Source organism: Acinonyx jubatus, chromosome B2, assembly GCF_027475565.1.
Source record: "Acinonyx jubatus isolate Ajub_Pintada_27869175 chromosome B2, VMU_Ajub_asm_v1.0, whole genome shotgun sequence".
Taxonomy (NCBI): Eukaryota; Metazoa; Chordata; class Mammalia; order Carnivora; family Felidae; genus Acinonyx; species Acinonyx jubatus.
In genome coordinates, this window is record NC_069385.1 from 73,953,294 (window position 1) to 73,974,668 (window position 21,375).

The 21,375-nt window shown below is 39.1% G+C and overlaps 2 long non-coding RNA genes and 2 other non-coding genes across 5 annotated transcripts; 3 read left to right on the forward strand and 1 right to left on the reverse strand.

Annotated features, from left to right (window-relative positions):
• Window positions 1-207: 207 nt before the first annotated feature.
• On the reverse strand, window positions 208-6,191 carry LOC128315584 (uncharacterized). Its single transcript, XR_008298487.1, has 3 exons — window positions 5,525-6,191; window positions 4,465-4,558; window positions 208-668 (listed from the first exon to the last, which is right to left on the reverse strand). It is a non-coding gene; the product is annotated as an uncharacterized LOC128315584 (long non-coding RNA).
• A 38-nt stretch (window positions 6,192-6,229) lies between these two features.
• LOC106970144 (uncharacterized) lies at window positions 6,230-18,131 on the forward strand. 2 transcript variants are annotated; one of them, XR_008298485.1, is made up of 5 exons: window positions 6,230-6,338; window positions 6,881-7,104; window positions 7,204-7,269; window positions 7,578-7,647; window positions 7,863-8,258. It is a non-coding gene; the product is annotated as an uncharacterized LOC106970144 (long non-coding RNA). The 2 variants fall into 2 exon arrangements; XR_008298484.1 differs by lacking the exon at window positions 6,230-6,338 and adding an exon at window positions 12,614-18,131 and having other exon boundaries at window positions 6,345-7,104; window positions 7,863-8,928.
• Window positions 7,386-7,453, forward strand: LOC113598987 (small nucleolar RNA SNORD50). Its single transcript, XR_003419742.1, has one exon. It is a non-coding gene; the product is annotated as a small nucleolar RNA SNORD50 (small nucleolar RNA).
• LOC113598986 (small nucleolar RNA SNORD50) lies at window positions 7,701-7,770 on the forward strand. The gene has a single exon (XR_003419741.1). It is a non-coding gene; the product is annotated as a small nucleolar RNA SNORD50 (small nucleolar RNA).
• Window positions 18,132-21,375: the final 3,244 nt, after the last annotated feature.

The following is a 21,375-nucleotide window of genomic DNA, read 5'->3' on the forward strand; positions in this document are numbered from 1 at the left end:
GGCCTTTGACCCCCCTTGGGTGTCATCTGCAGCTCCTGGCATGTGGAAGTTAGAGGACAGTGTAGAAGTATGAAGATGGCCAGAAGCCAGGTTAACTTCCCAATATTTTTAGGGCCCACCTCTTGATTTCTGCCCTCATCCATCACACCAGTTTATCCTTGATGACAGGGAGACTGCCTACGTTTCACTTATTCCCACTCATCCAGAGACAGCACAGTATCTCAGTCAGGCCCTCCTCCCCCCAGGAAGCTGACATCACTCTAGGATGGCTGGACTGAGGAACGCCATGCATCTGCATCATGTACTAACATGGTTGGTGACCTTGCTCACTGCACTAAACTGTGAGCAATTGACACCTGTTACCAAACACCAGGAAAAGCAGTGGCAAGATGTCAACCTACTGCAAGAGTTTTCAGGTATTGGCACTGCCAAGAAAGACAAGACTCACACAGGCACTGGATGGAATAATACTTTATTCACAGAGATAGAGCAAGATCAGCTTCAATACTGAGTATCAGTCCATCATGGCCAGCGCATCTTGCCCCAAAGTTGGCACAGGGAGATAGTCTCTACTCAATCCTCTTATGTAGCAGGTGAAGAACACTCTTCCCTTCCCACCAGAAACAGATATTGCAGTAGGGCTGGTGTGGTGCCTTATGATGCACATGCTTTAAGCAGAACAAAGAGGGACATATGAAATCCTGAATCAGGAAAGATAATCCCAGATAAGTCCATATGCCCAGCAGGCTATCAGGACTCCTTATCTTTGTGAAAGCAAATGTTCCAGGCCCAAGGCATTATCTTCATCTTCATCTCTTCATCATCACTATTTCACTGAGACCATGTTTACAAGATCACCACTAATCTTCATGTTGCCAAACCCAAAGGTTATTTCTGTTATCGTACTTGTCCTTTCAGGAGCATCCCAAATGAATAAATGAATCTCTCTCCCTGTTTACCTCTTTCAGAGATATCACACTTTCCAGTTTTCCCCTTAGGCGGGTTTCCTTTGCTGTCACTTCCTTCTCTACTAAAACCCTAAAGTTAGCAGGGCACCAATGCTCTGCTCTGTCCTGGGCTTTCTCCTCTTTATTTATACTCTTTCCCTGATGACCTCAGTGTCATGTTTTAAATATCTTACTCATGCCAAAGACACTCAAGCCTTGACCTCTCCTCTGAACTTCGGACTCAAGTATCAAACTGTCCTTGATGTTGCCACATATACAAGGCTTTTCCTCTCATTTAAGTTCTTTAATTTTATTCCATGAACTTAACACTTTACTATTTCAGAGTTTTCACAAGATTTTCTTCAAATTACATTTGTCTGTTCTGCCATCAAACCTAGAATTTACTGACGAGTTCAGTTTAGAAACTAGGAAAACAAAAGAACATTGTACTAAGAGAAGATTCTTTAATTCTAATATTGGAAGTCTGATTTTTTTTTTCTGCTTTGGAATAATTATGCTTGCACTATTTAATATGGTATATATACTTCTACCATGATTTAAGAAAAAGTTATAATAGTGAACTTTATTCTCATGAATTATCTACCCAGATCTTTGTGTGTATTGAAATGTTTTCAAAAGCTGTCTACTGCAGTATATCTGATTACACTATGGTACTGGTTCTAGGCTACTGTTGTTGGTGTTTTTTTTCTTTTCTTCCCACACTTGTCTGTGCACAAAACTTCAATCATCCTCTTTACATTCATTTGCTCAATGAGCCTTCTCCAGCCCTGACTTTTCTCTTGGGCTTCATTTCTACATTTCTGATTATCCACTGGACAAATGGAACTCAATGTTCTACCCCATATTTAGCACAAGCAAAAATGAATCTTCTTTTCACTTCTCCCAAATCAGTAACTTCTGACTTACCTCTTCCTCTCAATGGAGCTGTCATTCTCTTGGCTGCCTGGGCTCCATTGTTTTCTCTCTTCTCCCACATTTCATCATCACATCCTACTTTTTCTTCCTTTAACACAGCAATATCATGCCCTCATGACATTATGAATTCGGGGAAAGACTTGAGAATGTGAGTTCACTGAGATATCTATGCCTCTTTTTTTTTTTTTTTTTACCTCTAATACAAGGTTAAAAATACATACCAGGATTGTTTTGAAGATTACATGATCTAATACACATAAGAACTTGACACCACATAAGTTCTGTGTTCTTCTCTTCCCTGCCTTCCATTTCCATTGCCAACATTATAGTGGTGTCCTTCACAATATCTCATCTAAATGACTGCACTAATTTCTAAACTGTGCTTTTAATCTTTCCTCCAAACACTTCCTAAAACACTATTTGGTTCACATTATGATCTCATCAAAAAGACTTTAATGATTTTAATTTTTAAAGCAGAGATATCTAAAATTAAGTTTACAGACTTCTTATTAAACTATAAACTCTTTCAGGAAGGACAAGGACTTCTGTGTATTTGTATTAGCTTTCCTTGAAGCACACGGCATGCACCAGAAGCTCAATGAATATTTCCTCCAAAAAATTATTAAAATGATAATCTCATCTAAAAGTATGTTAAGAATATGAGAACTATTTTTAGCATGTTAAGTTCTTCAAGGATACTTTTATTTATTTATTTATTTTTTAAATTTATATCCAAGTTAGTTAGCATATAATGCAGTAATGATTTCAGTAGATTCCAGTGATTCATCCCCTTTGTATAACACCCAGTGCTCATCCCAACAAGTGTCTTCCTTAATGCCTCTTACCCATTTAGCCAATCCCCCCACCCACAATCCCTCCAGCAACCCTCAGTTTGTTCTCTGTATTTAAGAGTCTCATGTTTTGTCCCCCTCCTTGTTTTTATATTATTTTTGCTACCCTTCCTTTATGTTCATCTGTTTTGTATCTGAAAGTCCTCATGAGTGAAGTCATATATTTGTCTTTCTCTGACTAATTTCACTTAGCATAATACCCTCTAGTTCCATCCATGTAGTTGCAAATGGCAAGATTTCATTCTTTATGATTGTTGAGTAATACTCCATTGTATATATATACCACATCTTCTTTATCCATTCATCCATCGATGGACATTTGGGCTCTTTCCATACTTTGGCTATTGATGATAGTGCTGCTATAAACATTGGGGTACATGTGCCCCTTTGAAAGAGCACACCTGTATCCCTTCTTCAAGGACACTTAAATTTCAGTTCTGACCTTTATATGGTCTTTCTTTAATCATTTCAAATATTTGGTAGCAATTTGCTTGACTGTTTTAGGTGTAGGAGCAATGACTGATGGCTTCATCCCTGACTGTTTTTCTGTTTCTTGAAGAGATAAACACCTTGAAGGAGTTGTGTAACAGCTTCAGTCATCACTCATGTTCACTGGAGGGCAGTGCTGTCAATAAGCAAGTTCTGGATTCATTTTATTTTGCATTGCATGTGTTAGTTATTAGTTGGAGTCAAAAGCTAATATGGAAAAAAATTTTTTTTCTTTAAAGACTGGAATATGTTTCAGGTATGCTGTACCACACTTACCCTAAAACAGTGATTCTCAAACTTCTATATGTATATGAATCACCATTGACCTGTGCCATCCAATAAAGTACCCACTAACCATATGGCAATGGGGCACTTGAAATGTGGACAGTCAAACCGAGATATGCTGTGACTGTAAAATACACACTGGATTGCAAGGACTGAGTACAAAAAAGGAATGGAAAATATCTCAATAACTTGTGTTGATCAGATGTTGAAATGAAAATATTTTAGTTATATTGGGTTAAATAAAATGCATTAGAATTAATTATATCCAAATCTTTTTATTTTTTACAATGTGGCTACTATAATATTCAAAGTTACATATGCAATTCTCATTTGTGGTTCATGTTATATTCCTGTTGAACAGCATTGGCTCATATGGTTGTTGAAAAATGTTTCCTGGGTTGGGGTGCTTGGGTGGCTCAGTCGGTTGAGCATCCAACTCTTGATTTTGGCTCAGGTCATGATTCCAGGGACGGGATGGAGACCCTGCACTCAGCCCCACATCAAGCTCATGCTCCGCATGGAGACTGCTTAAGATTCTCCCTCTTCTCTCCCTCTCCCCCACTTGTCAGTTGTCTCTCTCATTAAAAAAAAAAAAAAGTTCCCTGGGTCCCATTTTTAGAGATTCTGCTTTGGTTGTTGCACATTAGGGCCCAAAAATCTGATATTTTTTAGCTCTCCAAGTAATTCAATTGATAAGTCATGGTAGGGAATTACTGTTTTGTACTGCTTTTGATGGTCTTCAACACAGCAGTGATTCAAAGATAACACGGAGAAATAGTTTTCAATTTTGATTGTGTAATAACTGCCATCCCATAAAGTAATATGCATGTTTTTCAATTAGCAAAGCACTCTTCAATATATCGTCACAACATGACTATTTTGTGGTAGTGGAAGGATGGTACAAACAATTAAGCAGTATCTATCACAAACTTAAGTGCACATAACCTTTGACTCACCTTTAGAAATTGATCTTGCAGATCTTCCAACAAGATCCCTATAATATATCTGTAATTCACTTCAGCACAATTTGAAATAGTGAAAAACCGGAAACTGAGGAAATAAATTATGATATATCCAACTGAATACTATGCAGGCTATAAACAAGAATAAGTTCATTTATAAGTACTGGTATGAAAAAATGTTTAGATTTATGAGGGGGCAAGAAAGTTGCAGAAAAGTATGCAGATCTTACCTGTACATATAAAATATTAAAAAATATGTATTTGTATTTGCATAGAAATATTTGTATATGCATATACAATTCAAAAGTTTCAAAAACTGTTAATAGTGGTTACTGCTAACAGTGAGGAGATTCCCAGTGATATGGAAAGGATCTTTTTGCTTTTTATATCCTTTTGTACTGTTTTAGTTTTTTTTACTATGACCAACATGTAAATTTACATTTACATTACAAAATACTGTTAAAATATCTATGTAATACCTAGCCAAGTAAATATTTCATCACTTAGGTTCCTGTTACAGAAATTTGATTTACACTGTTATCCTTTAAGCTGCAATTTGGTCTTCATTTTAATTTTCTAAAAGGCCACCACATATATTCATTTATTCATTCAACCAATAGTTACAGACAACCTACTTTATGCTGGACAGAACACTGTTCTAAGGCCGAATAATAAAAAGTGGACACAAAACCATGTGTTCCTTAGACATGGGGAGGACAATAAACAAACCCAGACATAAATAATAATTAGTAATGAGTGCCATAAAGGCCTGAGTTTTCAAATGCTAGAATGTTCAAATGTCATGTGTGCTTGTGTGTGCATACACATGTATTCACTTACACATATTAATACAATCTTGGCTACTGAATTTTTTAAGAGTCGTTTGTATATAGTATTCTGGGATATTTCTCAAACTAAATTTTCTCTCGCATTCATTATAACGAACTCGGCCAAACAAATTAAAAATAGCAAAGCTTTTCAGTTGTGTCAATTTAGACAAATTACTTAGCTGCTTTAGGACTCAATTTTCTCCTCCACCAAACGGGGTATTTACCTCTCGGGTTGGCTGCGTCGGGGAGAACTCTAAGCGCAGACCACGTAACGCAACAGCAGCGCCTGGCACAATGAAGAACAGGGATGGGGTGGGGCGGGTAGGGCGCGGACGCCCGCACTGGGGCGCAACTGGGCCGCGCGCGGCGCGGCGGGCCGGCTGTCCCGCGGAGGCGCGGTATTCTCGCCATGCACCGCAGGAGAAAGGCAGTGCTTTCACATACTTTTTTCACCTAAGCACTTCTGCACGCCAATTTATCTTTCTGTGAGTGCGGAGACCAGTGCCCGCCAGCTCCTGCGGCGCCCGCTGGGCGTCAACTCCCGCCGCGCCAAGTCAGCCCGACTTTTCGAGATGCTCAAATGCTGAGGCCGTCCTGCGCTACAAAACTCAAGCCCACTCCCGGCCCCAAACCGGCCAATCTGTTCAGGGCGCATTTGGCCCGGGGCAGGCGGTAGACTCGCCTCCAACTGCGGCTGTTAGTTTGAATTCTGGCGCCACTCCCACGCCACGTAGAGCTATACTCGGAAGCGACGGATCTTCGAGCGCAGCGGGCGCGCACCGGGGACTGGGCGGGCGTGCAGCGGGCGGGCGACGCGCGCACCACGCCCCGGAAGCAGCCCCCGAAAGAAAAGAGCCGCCGCGCGCGCTCCCTCTCTCTCCCCTCAGGAAACGGCCACGCCCCCGTCATCTCCCGAGTCCAATAGACGCGAGAGGGTGGGGCGGCCTCGGTCTGACTCAGGGGAGGCTATAAAGGGAACTGCTGGCAGCGCAGCTCGGTCTTTTACGTCTGGATTTGGGAGGCGCTGTGTCTATTTCCGTGAGTGGGCGCTGTGGGCGAGGACCCGAGCGGGCCGTATTGGAATAGACTGAGGTTCGCTGCAGTATTGTGAGAAGATTAGAGATTTGAGTTTAGGGTGCTGTGTGTAGAAAACTTGCACGTGGAAAACACGCAGCCGGGCCGCCACGTGTCCTGAGTGTAGTGGTGGCGGCAGGCTTCGAGCTTAGGCGTGTGGAGGCTGGTGCTGATGGCCACGAGCGCTGTGCGCGGCCTGCTTGCTAAACGCCGACATCCGACTGGCCAAGCCTGAGCGGCGGCGGGAAAACCATATTCCCGGTATTTGGGGCAGGGAGTTTTACGTTGAGCAAGAGGCCTTTAATAAGGAGAGTGTCGTTTTCCCGTCGCGGATCAAAAGGTGATTTGAAAATGGGCAGCCCTGACGTTGCCTGAGATTGAGTTGTATTGTGCCCAGGTGGCGCTGTGTGCAAACCAGATTAGTGATTGGGAAGATTTTAGTACTGAAAACCTTCAACTGTCATTCTGTAAGAATGCTTAGTTTTAAATATTTTGGTCCCCTTCAGGAACAATGGCTCTCAGTGGCATAACGGAGCTGTTACCTGGAGATGTTCACGTAAGTACTGTTGAGCTTAGTTTTTAAACTGAAGAAGTAAACCTGTTGATTTACAGGAAAAGATGGTGCATCATTTGAAATTTGCTTCCTACTAGAGACAAAGGAAAACTAGAAAATACGTGAGGGAATATTTCCTGGGAAATTACTTGGTTGGAACCTGACCATTTTACCCAGGTATGTGTTGGGCTAATAATTTGATTGTTGGGCTACTTTGATTCAGTGCGATTAGTCCATATGTAGATTAAAATGAAAATTTTTTTTGTCCTTGAACAGCATCCTGGGAGTTGATGAATACTAACAGACCTACAAATGTCACTGGCTAGCAATGTAATTTTTAAAGTAAGTTGTGTGACTTACAAGATCAACTGTAGTGTTTCTAATACAGTGCTTACCTCTTAAAGTTGCTTTGGCTTACGGTAAATTTCACTGTAACATAATTTAGTGGATTATGGTCTTATCAATGATGAAATCTATCCCGAAGCTGACCACCTGAAGAAAAACATACGGATTCGGCTTCTGAGATAAGACTGAAGTTTTTATAGTCTGGATTTTATAACTGAGAGGGTTCTGTTAGGTTATAAATCTTGTAGGGGGAGAACTGCTACCTCAAAATGTGTTGTGGGTTTTTTTTTTTCCTCTGCCAACAGTGAGGGTTCGCTGTCTTTCCATTGAAAGAGGCCAGTTTGCTGTGACCTTCCTAAGATGTAACCCGTTTCTGTGAGTAGAGATTTTTTCCCTTAACAGTTCATCAGTACTTTGTCCTTGGTCTTAATCCATGATGATCTTATCCCGAACCTGAATATCTGTTGAGAAAACTTATACGGATCTGGCTTCTGAGATAGACCATTATAAGGACAATGATATTTTTAAAAATTCTTTGGCTCTTTTGATGTTGGTAGTCTTGTAAATCTCAAATGTTTTTCCTTTTCTAGGGTTAATACCACCAGATTTACTTGTGAAAAATCGATAAGGAAAAGCTCTTCATTTAACTGACATGGGAAGAAAACCTACAAATCAAGACAATATTTTTTTATTTCTGTAAACAGGTTATGAAACCGCATCAGATTCAGATTAATGTATTTGTAAGATTTAAGCCATTACTTTTTATGTCCTACTGCCCTAGAGAATCCTAACCTGTTAAGCAGATTACTTTGTAGATCTATTTCTATTTTAAATACAGGAATGCAAAGGAAGGTACATATTTTTAATGGAGAAGTCTTTGATTTCAGTTAACCAGACTTGTAATCAGCTTATTGTGAATGTTTCACCTTTGGCCACCTGTTTGAATTTAAAGTCTACGATTGTAATTAAAGCTGAGTGAAAATTTACACTGAATATTGTGGAAAAGTCCTTGGATTTTTATGGAGAGATGACTCATTTTGGCAGTATCACACGGTACAGATCATGTTGGGTTTTGTAGCGTACTGAATATTACTGGATTAGTGGTGAGCAAAACGGAAAGACTGAGTCTATTACTGGGGGAGGGGAAAATACCAGGTATTACTGGTTCTAATTACTGAATTCTGGAATGTTTGGTCCTAATGAATTATAGTTTGAAAGGATGCTTAAGATGGAAAATGTGAGGGACACCTTGGTGGCTCAGTAAAACATCTCAACTCCTCCATGCTGGGCATGAAACCTACTTTAAAAAAAAAAGATGGGAAAATGTGGAATGCTGAAAATGAAGAGAGCACAGCATGACAACGGGTCATGGGGGAAGTTCACTGATAAAACCAAACATTGCATAGAATGGATTTAGTGTAGACAGTAATAGCATCTGATCTAACCAAGATGGTTTGGCCCCATGCATGATCATTTTCCCTAAATAGCTACATGAATAAATTGTTGCTAAGCCTATACTTCAGTGTTAGTCAAAAGAATATTCTTGTCAGCTTATGATTATGAACTACCTTTTTTCCTAAAATGTTTTCTTAGTGAAAATACAACGTTGGACCCATGTAGTTTAAGAGGCTCAGTGACAACCATGCCATTTAGTGGGTAGGTACATAGTAGATTTGCTCACGTATTGCAATGGTGTACAAAATGCACCTTGGAAAATGTATATTGAAGCCATATTAAAATAGGTATTAATGCTGTCAGACTTCAAATAATCTGGGTCTCCACACACTTGTAGGTGCAAGGAATTCCACAGTGGCCATAAGTCATGAGAACGTGTAGAATGAACTGTAAGTCTGCAGGAAATAACCATGCTTTACATGGATTATTCATAGGAAGCAAGAGCTCCCTAAACTGAGACACCAAGGTGTGGTCCCCTTAATGCAAAGGCCTTAAGGCTTGCTAAAATCCAGCAAAGGGAAAAGCCATTTGGTATAACATTACGTGTGTAATGAGATTTTGCTATATTAACAAAAGAAAAGTGATTGGGGTCTGTACAACCTTTTCAAGAAACTGTCTACCCTTTTTGACAAAGCTGGCACCTCACTTCAAAACAAGTTGTGAAATAGATAAAATTTGCTTTGGAGCACTCTGACCTCTTCCTGCAATTTCTATTGTTGCTCCTTACCCTCTCAATTGATTTGGTAGTATGTCACATGTCTTTATTATAATGTGCATTTTATGGATTGCAGTGTTACTGGGCTCTGCTAAGGAGGTTAGAAGTAAAACACTTACTATGTCCTCATTTTGTTAATAGCGACATGAAATGCCAAGAAAACCAGGCTATAAAGAAAGTGAGAGAAAAAATGTCTTGAGATTGAACAAGTGGATTTGAGTCAAAACCATCTCAGATGAGATGTGAGAAAGATAACATTTTTGGCATAAACACTTGGAGCAAAGATTATATGCTCCAGGACCTCAGAATGATGAATTTGAAATTTAGGTATCAGTTGTGTGGTTAGATGTAGGACAAACAAGGTAGAAGATAGGCTGAAATGTTCTGGGGTGACAGAAAAAACCTATGGTTATTTGAATTCCCTAAAACATTTTTTTCAGGGGGAAGGCACATAGCAGAAAATCATTTAGTCCCTTTGACTCTATACAGAGTGTACACTTGAACAAGTAAGTCAGGTCCAAAAAGGTACGCTTTAGTGGAATTAAGCTTGAAAGCTCAACATGTTATAATTGACGTCAGCTGCCATTAAAATTACTAATTGTTTCAAACCTGTAATATACCTAAATGGTATTTTTCATTCATACAACGTGGTGTGGACTGTCATTCTACTAGCCTTCTGTTTTATGAATGTTAACATACCAGGTATTCCTTTCAAGTCCCTGGCTAAGGGACTTAACCCTCTGAGCATATGTGCAATTTAATAGAGAACTTAATGGAGACAAAGCCTTCAAGACCTGAGGAATAAAAGACTACGGCTATAATAGACTGGGGTCTGCTTCATTAGGACTGATACCAGAAGTTGAAAGTAAAACCTACATGTGTCTGGCTTTAGTGGCTTTAACCAATAGGAATGCTTTATGCCTTCCATCACGCTTCCAGGTTATCTTCAAATACAGTAGGCTCAAGCCTACCATTTGGTGCTTTCTAAAATTCTGTTGCCAGAAATCTAGTATCAACTGCACTTCCCAATCAAGTGCTCTCTGAATTGATAATCCACTTCATAAATCCTTAACTGTTTACCCATCCTGTGTGGAATCTTGGTTGTGCTCAGGTTTTTAACACCCAATTTCCCAGTTAGAATATTTATTTGAATTCCAGTCTTCTAGGATAGTCTGCTTATCTTTTGCTGGTCCTTCCTCCCTTTAGGTGGGGACTCTCTTATCTTTCCTCCCAAAAGCTTGGTTCTGGATCCAAGTAGCACTCACAGCATAGTATAGTAATTACAATTGCCTGACTGAATATTGCCACTGCCTCTGGCCTTGCTGCACCTCACTGATTCTACTTATTTGGATATGTATGAAGATCAGATCAAAGCACAAGTTTGCCATGAGGTGCTGGAAGGTTTACGGACCATCTTGGGGTGGAGGAGAGGGTATCTTTTCAAAATGACAATCGAACTCCTTGGTCTCATTCTTACAAGACCTGGCCTCTTCCCCTTATTACTAGTCCACTGCTAGAGTCCTGTCATGCCATGTGGCTGAGTTACAACAAAATGAGTTAATGTCATTTAAGTGAGACGCCTGAGTACACTATAATCGAACCTTTTTGGGAACTTAATTATGCCCATACAGTTGATTCTAATTCTTTTCAAAATAGTATTAATAATGTAAAAAGCATTTAAGAATACTCAGAAATTAGCATTTGAGGAAAATAACATTTACACATATGTGTTACTTAGGTCAGTAAACTTTTGACACATCCTTGCCTCCTAACTATATAAAGTATAATTGTACATTTTTAAATGTACAGTTTGATGAGTTTTTCCTTTGATACACACCCGTGAAAACATAAGTTTTAGAGAAGTACAGAGTTGAGAGATCTGAGCTGGAAAAATAAAATTGGGAATCATCCACATGTGGATGGTGTATTTAAAGCCATAAGGTTACATGAGATCACCAAAGGAGTGAATATAGATAAAAGGAGTGGTCCAAGAGTTGAGTCCTGGAACATCTAAGAGTAGGGGATTCTGGGTTTAGTTAAAATCCCGGAGATTATTTTGTGCCTGGGACAAAAGTTGAGAAGCAGAAATCTATTGTCAAGTCCAACTGCTATATCAAGAAAAGGAACTAGATGGAAAATCAAGGAGTTTTGGAATAAAAGCAAGGGTGAAAACTAAGCAAATAATTGGGCTATAGGGCTGAAGATAGCCTTGATTTAATGCAGAGCCTTAGCATAGAAATTGAAGGAGTTAATATCTGAGAAAGACTTTCTAAATTATCGGGCAAAGTAGTCTTCAGGAAAGAATAAGATAAGGAATTTAGGAAGTATGATAAGGGTTTTCATCAGACACTGCAGACTTAGAGAAGTGGAGTTAGCTACAGACAAGTTAGAGGTTTGTCTTACAGAGCCAAAGTGCCTGCTGAGGCTAAAAACTACCGATTTTAATAGTTAATCAGCATAATTATTCACTGTTCTCCTATGGGACTTATCTGCCTGGGAGCAGGAAGCAGATCAGTGGATTCATCCAAAATTAGGAATAAAGTGGCCAGGAAGAGCAAAACAATAACAAGCCAAGAGAATTGATTTGGTAAAAGTGTTATTAAAATTATTAACCTTGAGATCCAGTCTGATTAGGGAAAAACACAAAACAAGTGAGGGTCCCAAGTGAGACAAAGATCATATGTACCATGAAAACTTACTGTTGAAAACTAGGTAAAATAAGGCCCTCTCCAGTTATACCACAAAATGACCCATAGTGTGTTGTATTCTGATTGTTGGTTTCTCTCTCTCTGGCCCTAGAATGTGAATCCTTTACAAAAATAAACTGTGCCGTTTAATCTCAAGTTTTGCCTAGAACAATGTAATGACTCCCATAAGAAATTGTCTAAATGGAATTCAATTTGTGTATCTAAGGTGGGCAACAATGATGTGATTTAACCTCTCCAAAAGGGGTAAAAGAAATAAAAGTTGGAAGGTGTTTTGGACAAATACTTGTGTTCCCCCAAATCCATATGTTGAAGCCCTAACCCTAGTGTGGCTATATTTGTAGACAGAGCTCAAAAGAAGTTAACTGAGTTTAAATAAGCTCATAAGGGTAAGGCTCTGATCTGGGAGGAGGAGTGTCCTTATAAAAAAAGACACCAGAGAACTCACTCTCTCCCTCTCCCCTAGCACACCCACAAAGAAGAGGTCACATGAGCACACAGTGTGATGGTGACCACCCACAAGCCAAGACAAGAGGCCTCAGAATGTTGAACTTCCAGCCTCCAGAACTGTGAGAGAAAATTCATTTCTATTGTTTAAGCCACCCAGTCTGTGATATTTTGTTATGGCAGCTCTAACAGACTAAGAAGCAGAGGATAAATGGCCACTGCTATAATTTTGGGAGTTTATATTTAGCTAAAGAATTATGAGTAATAACTATGAAAAAAGCCCATGCAATGTAATCTCTCTGGCTTTATACATTTTCCCTTTAGGTTTCTATTTATTACACTGGAACTAAATCTACAATGTACTTTCTTATTGAATATTAGCAAACACAGCTGCTAGTCACAAAGCTTCCTCTCCACTTGTTTCATCATCAAGTTCAATTATTTGAGAAATAGGTAATTTCTCAATAAAAAATACTAGGGAAGAGGGACACCTGGCTGGCTCAGTCAGTAGAGCATGTGACCCTTGATCCTGGGGTCATGAGTTCAAGCCCCATGTTGGGCATAGAGCTTACTTAAAAAATAAAAATAAAAATAAATCAGTAAAGAAACCAGAAATTGAAATGAAACTATCTTGGATAGAAAGTGAATGTTGTCTGAGGTCTTATGCTTCACAGGAAAAACTTTTTAATATAAATGAAATTACTTCTTTCATAATCACCTCATATAACAAATTATTTAGGCTTACTAAATATTTCAGTCTAAAATTTCCTTTTTCTATGGAAACATTAAGATTGCAGTAAGTTTTGGGGTACCTGGGTGGCTCAGTTGGCTAAGCATCTGATTTTTGGTTTTGGCTCAGGCAATGATTCATAGTTTGTGGGATCAAGCCCCATGTAGGTCTCTGTGCTGACAGAGCAGAGCCTGCTTAGGATTTTCTCTCCCTCTCTCTGCACCTCCCTGCTCACGCTCTCTCTCCCTTCCCCTCCCGCTCTCAAAATAAATGAAATAAACTTAAAAAAAAAAAGATTACAATAAGTTTTAACTTAACATTTTTTATAACTGATAGGTCACACCTATCATGATATTGTTCCCTATTTAATGAAAGATGCTTAATATAAAATAATTACACTTTCGTAGCTCTTTTTATTTTTCACAATACTTTGACATATATTATCTTGGGTTCTCCCCCAGAGAAACCCTGGAAGGTAGATAAGGTAGGCATTATTTAGTATTCATTTATTTTATATGTGATAAACTAAGATTGAGATATTTAAAATATAAGCTGGTTAAGTTCCAGGTCAGTGGAAGGAATGATTTCATCATCTAATGTATTTTGTATTGTTTTTTAGTTTTGGTGCGACATTTAAGAAAACAGTGACAAACTAGGAAATATCAAAAAAAAGAAGACAAAGGTTCTAGAAACCATGTCATTTTGGGTGACCTTTTAAGATCTTGGAAATATTTAACCTGAAGAAATGAAAGTCAAGGGAAAACATGATGACTATTTTAGGGGTGCCTGGGTGACTCAGTCAGTTAAGAATCTGACTTTGGCTCAGATCATGATCTCATGGCTTGTGGGTTTGAGCCCTGCATCAGGCTCTGTGCAGACAGCTCAGAGCCTGAAGCCTGCTTCAGATTCTGTGTCCATCTCTCTCTGCCTCTCCACTGCTTGAGCTCTGCACCCACCCCCCCAAATAATTAAACATCAAAAAAATGAAAAACACGGTGACTAGTTTTAGATCTTTGGAAGTGTATCAGATGGGGTAATAGTAATAATAATAATCCGATGTGATAGGTACTATTAATTTTTTTAAGTTTATTTACTTATTTTGAGGGAGAGCACACAAGAACATGAGCAGAGTTGGGGCAGAGAGAGAAGAGAAAGAATCCTAAGCAGGCTCCATGCCATCAGCACAGAGCCCAATATGGGGCTCAGACTCACAAACTGTGAGATTGTGACCTGAGCTGAAATGAAGGATCGGACGCTTAACCAACTGAGCCATCCAGGCATCAGTAGGTACTATTAGTATACACATTTTACAGATGAGGACATTGAAACTTAGAAAGGTAACCTAATGAAGGTCGCATAGGAAGTGAAGGAATTGGAATTTAAAATCTGGCACTCTAAGTCCAGAGATGGTGTTCTTACCCCACTAAATTCCTTCCCCAAAGGAGTAGTTAAATGTTTCTCTAGAAGGCATAAAGGAGATCAATGAAATAAATAAAAAGAGACCATCCACAAATGAGCCTAAAAATGAGTTCCCAATATGAGAATGTGCAGCCTCCATATCATAGTCTCTTGTCAGTGTGAGTTGGAGGAAGGAGGCTGGCCCTAATCAACTTTGAAGACCCTTCTAAGTCTAAGTTCAGATTTTTGATTTGCCCAAGGTAACCCAGCTACTTAATGTCCAAAATGACAACCAATATCTTCTATCCCTTTTTGAGTCCAGTATTCAGTCCAATAAGTGTAATGTCCCAGTTTTTTCCAGTGGTAATATAAATTTCCTCAAAATTCATTAATCCGTGAGAGTGGGTAAAATCACATTATGTTGTACTGGCTCACTGCCCATCTGTTAACACAGGACCTCTAGCCCGTATAAAATTCCTTCAGAGAGGCCCATTAGAGTATCTCACATGTATTCACAAATAAGTCTCCCAATGCTCTTCCTGATATTCTGCCTATTACTATGGCCCCTTTATTGGGTACCCCCATACATCCAGTGCCTCCCACTAAGCATCAAAGTCTCCTTTCTTGCTGACACTATCATGGTCCAGAGAGTTGTTGTATTCTCATATCCTTCTCCTACTGCTATGCCTCATAAAAGAGAAATCTGTGCAGTTCTTCTTGTTCCTTCTGTCTCACAAAGCCCCTCAAAAAACAGTCCCTTCAGCATTTTTTCATAGATGTTTTTCCATGAGGGGCACCTGGCTGGCTCAGTCTGTAGAGCATGCAACTCTTGGTCACGAGGTCATGAGTTTAAGCCCCACATTGGGAGTAGAGCCTACTTTAAAAAACAAAATAAAAAATAAAAACGTATCCTAGATATTTTTCCATGGCACTAAGACCTGGTGCCTGTAGTCAGGCTTGGGTTTAGAACTTCCCTATCTTTCTCTGCCACATCTCTAATCTCTTCTTAGCAGACTCTCACCCTGCAATTCATCCTAAGAATCTGGAAGGTTCAGCCTCATGAGTCCAGACAAATCTGAATCTCAGATTAAGCTTAACCCTGCTATATCAATAGTAGCCTGAAATCCATATTGTTTTTTTTTTTAATTTAATGTTAATTTAGTTTTGAGAAAGAAAGAAAGAGAAAGAGTGTGAGAGGCAGAGAGGGGGAGATACAGAATCCAAAGCAGGCTCCAGGCTGTGAGCTGTCAGCGCAGAGCCTGATGCGGAGCTCGAACCCACAAACCACATGATCATGACCTGAACTGAAGTCAGATACTTAAACAACTGAGCCACCCAGGCGCCCTTGAAATCCATATTTTTTTAAAGATTTTATTTACTTTTGAAGTAAACTCTATACCCATTGTCGGGCTCAAACTTAAGACCCTGAGATCAAGAGACATGCTCCACCAACTGAGCCATCCAGGCACCCCCAAGTCACTTTAATAAACCATTTTTACAAAAATGTTGCCAATAGTTGATCAATTTAATTACATTAGAACATAGACATTAAGCTCACTAAACTTCTCTGAGGCAATAGTAAGCTATATTCTTTGGTACATCTCAATTCTCATCTTTTAGTTTCATCACTGATGAAGACTTTCAGCTTATATTACATTTCTTTTTCAAAAATGAATGCAATAACATTGCTCAGAGTCTGATCATATACCCAGAAATGTTAGGCTAGTTTTGAAATCAATGGACCTGCCTCTCATGTGGAATCTTATGGATCATTGAAAAGATTTTACTCTAGGGGCGCCTGGGTGGCTCAGTCGGTTAAGTGTCTGACTTTGACTCAGGTCACAATCTCGCAGTTTGTGAGTTCGAGCCCCGCATCAGGCTCTGTGCTGACAGCTCAGAGCCTGGAGCCTGCTTCGGATTCTGTATCTCCTCCTCTCTCTGCCCCTCCCATGCTCATGCTCTGTCTCTCAATAATAAATATATGTTAAAAATTTCAAAAAAAAAAAAAAAAGAAAAGATTTTACTCTGAGTAAATTGGGAACAACTGCAAAAGAAAACAGAGGGGTGCCTGGGTGGCTCAGTCAATTAAGCATCTGACTCTTGATTTCAGCTCAGGTCATGATCCAGGGTTGTAGGATCAAGCCCTGTGATGAGCATGGAGCCTGCAGCCTGCTTGAGATTCTCTCTCTCCCTCCGCCCCTTCCCCTCCCCCCCCCACACTCTCTCTCTCTAAAATAAAGAAGAAAAAAAAAAAAAGGAAACAGAAACTCAAAGGGTGATTCATAGCATCAAAACATGTGAACCCCACCCCCTAGGGCCCAGATTGTAGTCTCTATCATTTACCATTAAAAGGAAACAAGGCGCATTGGAGAAATGACTGATTGCAGATCTGAGGCAAGAAATGTATAAGATGAACCTGGTACACCTTTGCTATAGCAGAGAGCATGAAAGCTGTCAAAGACTGCTAAGATTGTATTAAAAGAACTAAGGAGCCAATCTGGAGTATCTTCTACCATCCGAAGATGTAATGTAGACTATTACAAAGGATAATAACTACAATAGATAGAAACACATAAAATATGTTCAAATCTATGAATTCATAATGATACCAAAACAAAACAAAACTGATTTTGATGCTGTTAGAGGATGTTGGTAAACCAATTTATCAATTTCAGAACTGGCAAATCAAGAGACTTTCCAACACCAACTCTAGTAACAGATAATCAAATAGAAGGTAAGAAAGTTTCTCTTTATTGATGTCTTCTAGTTAATAAATGAAAAAGATTGACATAGTTAGAATGTCACCACTTTGCAAACATCTAATGAGTTAATGTATCTAAGCGATGATCATCAATGGCTGCTAACATCAAGAAAAAGAGAAGCAAACTGAATATAAGTAGTTGATTGGATGTTTTGAGGCATGTCAATGATATACTGATACTTAAAGAGCCACTTTCCACAGGAAATATGCTTTAAATTTTTTTTCCATTAAAAGTGATATATTTACCCTAAGATATTAGCACTCTCCATTCTTTGCAATAATGTCACACATCTGCAAGATGTCTCACCAGTCTCCCCAAAAAGAGTTCCTTGAATGAGTCTAACAAAACTCTAGAAAACTGGTTATTAACATGAATAAAATAGCATGAGATTTATCACTTCAGCTTCAGTTGCATCTTGGGGAGATGAGTTTGTTTCATACACTTTAAACTCTTCTGTCAACTAGTGATAACAGTCCTGACTATAGTATCATTGTCTACCTCAATAAACAGCCATATCTCAGGAAGGGAAATATGCTCAATACCATGGTAATGTTTACTCTAGATAAATGTTTCATAGATGATTCATATTATAGTACCCCAAATTTCTTTGAACATTCTTCTTAATATAGAATAAATACAACCTCTTAAATTTAGATCCAGTGAAATCCAAATATAAGAAACCATCTCCTGGGGCACCTGGGTGGCTCAGTCACTTGAGCATCTGACACTTGATTTCAGCTCAGTTCATGATCCTGGAGTCATGGAACTGAGCCCCACATTGGGCTCTGCACTGAGCATGGAACCTGCTTAAGATTCTCTCTTTCAAAAATTAAAATAAATAAATATCTAAAAATTTAAAAAAATAAACTGTCTCCTATGCAATTTTCTGTTTGCCATTTACTAGAAATTTAAATTACTTATCAATTTTTAACTTGAATGAAGAATGGAGGTGCCTGGGTGGCTCAGTTGGTTGAGCGTCTGACTCTGGATTTTGGCTCAGGTCATGATCCCAGGGTTGTGAGATCAAGCACCACATTGGGCTCTGCACTGAGCGAGGACCCTCCTTGGGGTTCTTTCTTTCTTTCTTTCTTTCTTTCTTTCTTTCTTTCTTTCTTTCTTTCTCTCTCTCTCTCTCTCTCCCTCTGTCCTCTCTCCCACTTCTCCCCTGTATGTGCTCTCATGCCACTTGCTCTCTCTAAAAAAAGAAGAAGAAAAAAAAAGAATGATGTACAGAACACGAACTTCCAGAGTAAGTAAAATATACATTTTCAACTTTAGGCACAGATTCTGGAGTATTTAAATGTATCTAATTTCCTAAAAGTTATATTTTTTTTGTTTTTTACCTATTAAAAAATTATAAAAAGAAAAAATTATAAAATATATAAAAATGTAAAAAGAAGGAAGGTATTAAGAGTAAAATGAAAATAACTAATAATTCCACAAATCCGAGATAACCACTGTAAAAAATGTTTTATTTATTTCTGTATGCAGATATAAATTTTAATAAAATTTGAATTATGCTGTATATGGTTTGTTATCCTAATTTAAAAAAATTTTTTTAATGTTTATTTGTTTTTGAGAGACAGAGAGAGACAGAGTGTGAGTGGGGAAGGGGCAGAGAGAGAGAGAGAAAGACACAGAATCTGAAGAAGCTCCAGGCTCTGAGCTGTCAGCACAGAGCCTGACACCGGGCTTGAACTCACAAGCCATGAGATCATGACCTGAGCCGAAGTCGGACGCTCAACAGACTGAGCCACCCAGGGGTCCCCCTAATTTTTTTTTTTACTTAATATTCTATAGTGACAATTTTCTTTTTTTTTTCTTTTTTTCTTTTTAACGTTTTATTTATTTTTGAGACAGAGAGAGACAGAGCATGAACAGGGGAGGGTCAGAGAGAGAGGGAGACACAGAATCTGAAACAGGCTCCAGGCTCTGAGCAGTCAGCACAGAGCCCGACGCGGGGCTCAAACTCACGGACAGTGAGATCGTGACCTGAGCCGAAGTCGGACGCTTAACCGACTGAACCACCCAGGTGCCCCTATAGTGACAATTTTCAGTGCCTCTAAAAATTCTTCTACTCATTGTTCTCATTGGCAACGTCTAGGAAACTTCATTTTTATGGATATTCAATAACTAACCAATTCCCTAAGACTGAAAATTTCGATTGCTTTGAATTTTGTCATGATGACAAATTTTACAGCAATAAATATTCCGAACAATAATGCTACACTGGTTATTTCTGGATAGTGGGTTTATATTACCATCCATGAATTAAACATTTCTGATAATGTATCTTCTCACATCCATTTGCAGCCATTCTAGTCCATACTGCACCCCATCATGTACCCTCTCTCCCAGTCTTTTACACTGCGCAGTCTATGGGGGTAAGAAACTACCTAACATCCTTAACCATGTTTTTATACATACCTTCCAGCTCCTTGCCTTAAGTAAATTGTGCTTCTCTCCTGAGGGCACCACTTCCCCTTGCATCCTTTTTTTTTTTTTTAAGTAGCCTCCATACCCAAATGGGGCTCAAACTCACAACCCCAAGATCAAGAGTCAAATGCTCTACTACCTGAGCCAGCTAGGTGCCCCCCTTTGCAGACTTCTGAAGCCATATCCCTCATGTGTGGAAGTTAAAATCCAATATCTTCCTTGCACCCTACTGCCACTTCTTGACAATTATTTCTCCATCTTTATGTACAACCCCCTGATTTTTTTCATGTTCATTCCACCTGACTGGCCACCCTGTGTCCTGCCTTAAGGCTATTATTTTCCAACTGTCTAGTTACTTACCCTTATTAAATTTTGAGGAGTTGAGGACCAGCTTTGCTGTGCTATTCTGTATCATCTGTTTCCAATGTCTGCACATCAATGTCTTAACAATTTGGTTTCTCAGTTCTTTGATTTCTTCCATTTTCTCCTCTCTACACCCAGCACTCTTACCTGGGATCTACTGGCCTTCAAGCCATGATGGAAATCAAGGGGTCTATGAACTTGGGTAGGGAAAAAGCTATTATCTTCAGTTTCATGAAGCATCAACTGAAATGTAATGTTTATTTCAATAACAAAAGTAGGCAATATACCAGAGAACTATTAGCAGTATCTATGAATTTATCACCAATAGAAAACACAGCTATTTTTATACACATTGCATTTCAGTTACTATCATATACAAAAAATTTAAAAAAATTTATTTATGCTTATTTCTACCTAGGAATTATGGTCCTTTTTAAGCCTGCCACTAGATCTTGTTTAATGCAAAGAAGCACATTATCTTAGTCCATTCCGGCTGCTATAACAATATACCACATACTAGGTAGCTTATTAACAACAGAAATTTATTTCTCACAGTTATAGGGGCTGGAAGTGCAAGATCCAGTATGCCAGCATGGGTGGGTGAGAGCACTCTTCTGGGTCACAGTTTCTCATTATATCCTCACATAATGGATGGGAGTGAGGGAGCTCTTTGGGGTCTCTCTCTCTCTCTCTCTCTCTCTCTCTCTGTCTCTCTTTTAACATTTATTTATTTTTGAGAGAGTGCACATGAGAGTGGGGGAGGGACAGAGAGAGGCATGAATCCCAAGCAGGCTCTGCACTGTCAGTGCAGAGCCCAATGCGGGGTTTGAACCCATGAACCAAACTGTGAGATCATGACCTGAGCAGAAATCAAGAGATGGACGCTTTGGGAAAGGGTCTATTCATTTCTTCTGCCCATTTCATCACTGGCTTATTTGTTTTGTGTGTACTGGATTTTGGATACTAATCCTTTATCTGATATGTCATTTGCAAATATCTTCTCCCATTCCATTGGTTGCCTTTTAGTTTTGATGATTGTTTCCTTCACTGTGCAGAAGCTTTTTATCTTGATGAGATCCCAATAGTTCATTT